The 5,471-nt window shown below is 34.7% G+C and overlaps 1 pseudogene across 1 annotated transcript; it reads right to left on the reverse strand.

Moving 5' to 3' along the window:
* Positions 1-1,891: 1,891 nt before the first annotated feature.
* LOC306665221 (NTF2-related export protein 2-like) lies at positions 1,892-2,257 on the reverse strand (annotated as a pseudogene). The gene has a single exon. The product of its transcript is annotated as an NTF2-related export protein 2-like (transcript).
* Positions 2,258-5,471: the final 3,214 nt, after the last annotated feature.

Raw genomic sequence — 5,471 nt, forward strand, 5'->3', positions numbered from 1 at the left:
ACTCTTCTTGAACAGGCTCTTTTTTTTTTTTTAACTTTTCACAGGGCAAATTTTATTTTTCAAGTTATAAAAATATGAACATGTCAAAAATAGTCGAGTCCATATAAGAGCAGTTCCAGCCATTTAAAAGTTATACAGATTTTGGAGAAAGCAATTCACAACCATTCACTTTTGCTATTGCTTGTTGTATGCAGTTTTTATTTGTGACTGTTCTCCACAAGCAAAAGGGCAGTATTTGGGCATTTTGTTGCTGCTATATCTGTGGTTTTAAAAAAACAAATTCAAATTAAAAATAAGCTCACTTTGAGTAGGAAATAATGTGTAATTTTTGATCAGTATTAAAAGAAGGTGTGGTTTAAATGTCAGTTCCACCTCCTTCTTCCATTTATTTCTATTTTGATAGTATATCAGAAATATAGTGTGTAGCTTTGGGCAAGAGTAAATGAATTGCTGGTTTTAAAATTAAGTGATAAGAGACTTTAATTTTGGTTGCAATAATGGAAGAAAGCTGGCATATCTAGCTTTAAAACATTATAAATTGCAAATATTTTAAAATGTTAACCAAGAACCAGAGTTAGGTTATTTTTTTTTCCTCTTCAGTAGCAAGACATAAAATTATTCAATTTGGTTTTTTGAAGTTTATCATGAAGATTTGTTGTTTTCTATTTTTCTCTTTAAAAAGATGATGAGATAGTCACATAACAGGAACATGTTTTCAAATAAATGTGCCCAATGCCATATGGAAGAACGAATCACATATGAAATAATTTTAACTTTAAAGAATAGATAATATAATTGACAGTACAACACATGGGGATGGGAAATCACTTATTTTTGGGGGTGGGTAATACATAGATGACTCAGAAGTTAAGGGTGTCACAAAGAGATAGCAATGGCTTTGTTTCCAATTTTCCTGTTAGACCCTGTTACACGTTAGGCTTATTGCTGACATTCTACCCCCCATAAGTTCTTGAATAAACAGAGATACATAATGGTGATAAGTATAAGGTAAAGTGTAAAGACCTTAAAAAATTATTCTTAGAACAAAAGTGACACTCATGACATTTGGCAAGTATGTATATTAACTTAGTGATTTAAATCCTAAAAATAGGTCACATTTTTAGGAGATAGTAAAGGAGTACAAAAATTTTACCATTTTGTCACCCCCCCCCCCCCACTTTTGGCTTCAACCTTGAATATTTCTACATTTCTCACTCCCCATTCTCCCATTAAAGCTATTAGTTCTACCACTCATTACCAAAATTTCTAGACCTGGAGCTGCCAAGATATGTTTTTAAGTTTTAATCCACCAAATGCACCCAATAATCAGGTGACAATTGAGAATATTTTTTACCTATCTAGTTATTAATTCATTTAGAAAGTAACAACTCAAAATAAGAAAACAGCATGAAAATCTCTCTTAAATATTCCACATGCAATTCTAATATGTGATAGTAGTTATGAACTGATAAATTATACTATATCTTGCAACTGCATTACCAGTGTTAACTGAAAATAGGCATGTGGTTTACTAAAATATTAACCTTTTAACCAACAAAAAAAAATCCCACTTACTCCCAGAGAGTTATGTTGTGCTGATACCCCACAGATAGTATTACCAAAGGATTCCATTTTTGTGATGGGCTGGGTTCACAGTGTGTTAGTACCAAGATCATGTGTTCAACATTACTTTAAGAATGTCATTAGTGGAATGTATATAAGGCATGTAAAAAAACTAGCATTAAAACTTTAAGGGCAACAATACAAACTGGCAGCTGCTAGAAAAGGTGCTGCTAGGAAGAAAAAAAAAAATATTGAAGAAATTTAGTTTCAGCCCAAACTGGTTTACTGTGATTTTCTAATTAATTCACACAGACGTCTGCTTCAAGAATAGAACAAAGAATAGATTTTTGCCCCTTTAATTTCTAGCCCAATCTTGAAAACGGAAGCAATCACTAACAATCTTCCACATGGTGCTACTAGGAGTAGACTGAGCAGTCAGTAGAAAGTTCTGGTTGAAGTAACGTTGTTTGATTCCATCAAACTTCACAGTTCCACTGGTCACAAGAACTGTAGTCTGGGGCTGGGTAGCTTGGCAATCTAACATATTGACCTGGAACTCACTAGAAGGCAACATCTCGAAAAATTTACTTAGGGCATCTAGCCCTGTAACAACATTTCCATTCCATATTAAAGTGGCCTTGTCCAATTACAGCCTGGTAAGTGCCCTTCTTTTGTCCATTGTCTCATAGTAAAGATTGACCAATTCCTCAGCAGCTCTACACACCCAATCTACAAAAGTTGTAAAATCCACAACATGGTCCTAGGGGAACCCAAACACTGTGTCACTACGTCCTCACGTGTCTGTTTCACTCGGCGTTTTTTCTCCTCTGCAGGCTTCTAAGTGATCTTGAACAGGTTCTTGATTGCTGCTTTCGATTGTCTGAGGATATGGGACTCTTGCTTCTTCAGTCTTATAAAGTAAACTCTGCCAGTAATTTTCCAGGTAGTTCCAGAAGCCTTGGTCTTGGACTAGGGTAGCACTGTTGATTCTTCTTGTTTAGGGGCTTCCATCTCTTGGACTGCACAGCTACTGGTTCTTCCAGCTCTCTAGCCTCCAGACAGTCATTATGGACTATCCAGCTTCTGGTCGTGTAAATCAATCCAATAAATCCCCTTTTTATAATCATACTTCCTGTTGATTCTGTTCCTCTGAGAACTCTGAATAATAACACTTGTTTTCTCTTATTTCTCTGTCATATACTTTGAAGATTCAATTTTTTTTTAAATCTATGACGTGCTAGAGTTTATTGTGGGTAATACTAGAAAATTCTTTTTTTTTTTCTCACTGCATTCTACCTCTGAAAAAAACACACCACCTGTGAGCAACTGTTTTAAATCAGTACACCTCTCCTCTTTAGTTTATGCCACCACAATTGGAGCCTTTTCCAATGCTCCCCATCAGTGAATGGCCCCAATATGCTCCTAGGTTGAATACTCCAGTCTCTAACACAGTTGCTAGTAAAATTTTGAATTTGGGTCATTGAGAAAAGATTGGTGCTATGAGAAGAACAGATAAGAAAATAAACTCAGTTTTTGACAGAATGAGTTTAAACTGCTGCAAATCTAGGTGAAGATTTCTAAAGGTTATTTGGGAGAATGATCTAAATGTACATCCTAAGAGTGAGAACTGGAACCCCAATGTAGGTTAAAAATGCCAACACAGGTTGAATTAAGAGAGAGAAAGAAACTTTCTGAGACTTTTTATTTTTCTGATACTTCCTGCTTCATTGTGCATGCTGCCTAAAAGTCACACAGCTCAGCTGTCATACAGAATTGGCCATTTTGTGGAAAACTTCTTTTATCTCTTCTGACCTCGATAGCCTCCCAAATCTCCTTTGAATGTGGTTTTCAGTCTATTAGCTATCCTCATTTTTCTGTGGGACTAGATTATTTTTTGTCTATGACATCACATTATTCTCTCTTTATTTGGCCAGGTATTACAGATACATTTTCTAATTCTGCAGAGTTTTTAAATTAATATTCAAGATAATAGAGGTAGATTATTGAAATGCACTTTATCCTCACCCAAAAGTATACACTGCTCATTCTCACACTTTTTTTTCCATTTGGATCCATATTCATGAGCAGAAATTATCCTTGGATGTCACAAGATTTTGACAGTACCTTTACTGCAGTAATATGAGAGGATTAGAACAGAGTAGGAAAAAAAAATAATAATTGGCTTGATTCATTTGTGAAAATCACCATTAAAAGATTGAGAGAATCACGTGATCATGTTGAGTTCACAGCAAGACTTCCTAACTCTGAAGTTCCTTGGCAGCTAGAACATGTCATGTCACTTTAATTTCTTCAACGAATAGTCCATTATCTGACTCATAAAAAGCAGTCAACATCCTCAGTGATCTAAAATGAGCAGCTATCATCAAACATCTTATATCTTAATAAAAAAAGAGACATAATTTGAAGTCAAATTTCTACTAAAATAAGAAAATAAGTTATCTTTTTTGTTAACTGAACCATGACTTAAAACTCAGTAAGATTTGGCAGAAACTTTTAAAGGTCATGAAATAAAATATTTATGTTATCAGCATTCACAAAATGAAATCCTGGTACATTTATTTCTTTGGAAAAACAAAATTGAAGCATACATCGAAGGGAAAGAATGAGAAAGAAAGACCCCAGCATGGACAACCTGCTTCAAACCATTGCAAAATTGGAGGGAGTCTCTTGCTGTTCAACCGAGTACCACACAATTCATCACAATTATTGTAGCGATTGTGTCTGCCTTTAGGGAAAATCCAAAGCAGGACTAGGTATTATACTACCTCAGCATGATCTCTGCAGCCAAATATATCACCATGTGGCAGAGTGCCATGCTGAAACAAACTGCCCTGCACAAGTCTAAAAAAAATGATAACTTTTAATCCCTGTAAGATGTATCGCCATATAACACTTTAACTGTTTTCCATTCCCTGGTTTTAAAGCAATTATACTGTAGGCTGCAGGGCACTTTGTTAGATGCATTTTTTCTGTCCTCCAAAGTTTTCTTTCCCCGTTGAATATTTTTCCAACATGAACATTTTCTAAATTGCTATGGAAACTTAGTATGAAGTAGAGAAGTTGTAAAGTACAGATTTTGAAATGAAACAAGAAATAGTAGCTTCATCTGGGTTTCAGTGGTGAAGGAACAGCTCCCCTGTCCACATATATGCCCCCTAATGAAAATTGCTTGAATGTTATTTCTGAGTGTCATGATGAACTTGAATTATAAAACTCTTTCGTAGATCGCTGACACTTAAACAGAATACATATTCATTGCTTAGGAATTTTAAATTCCTCAATATGACTATAAATACTTTCCCCTACAATGTAAACTATAATTCAAAAGTACGTGTGGATTTCCATTAAAGCTTTAATAATTCTGTATAGAAAGTCACTTATAAATATCTAAGTACATTTCATTTCAGTTGTATATTTGGAGTTGTGTCTTCTTTGTGCTTATCTTCATAAAATGGGCAAAAAAATTTATGAAAGTTAAAATGTTTGTACAATGAGTAGAGGAAAAACAATATTTCCCTGCAGTGTAAAAAGGTAGGAATTACCTTGTCTAATTCTTGAAAGAAAAGGATAAATTCTTGTTCCTTCTCTCCAGCCTCTCCATGTGTCTCAAATTTGTGACTCAGCATAAGTGAAAGTTAATTACATGCCATAAACCCTTGAGTCTGTTGTAAGAACTTGACATGGAAAAATTCCTGCTCCAGGAGAAAGCTTAAATTAAATGAGGTCATCAATTTGAAAGTAGGGAAGTAGGTGAATCTATTGGCCTTTGATCTCTACTGGTAGGTCCATTCATCTATTGATTTGTGCCTTCTTCACTTTTTTAGTCTCCTTCACAGTTTATACAGCTTTTTTTTTTTCTTTTTTGCACTGAATATTGAAGGTGCTTT

Source organism: Sciurus vulgaris, assembly GCF_902686455.1.
Source record: "Sciurus vulgaris genome assembly, chromosome: 7".
Classification (NCBI taxonomy): Eukaryota; Metazoa; Chordata; class Mammalia; order Rodentia; family Sciuridae; genus Sciurus; species Sciurus vulgaris.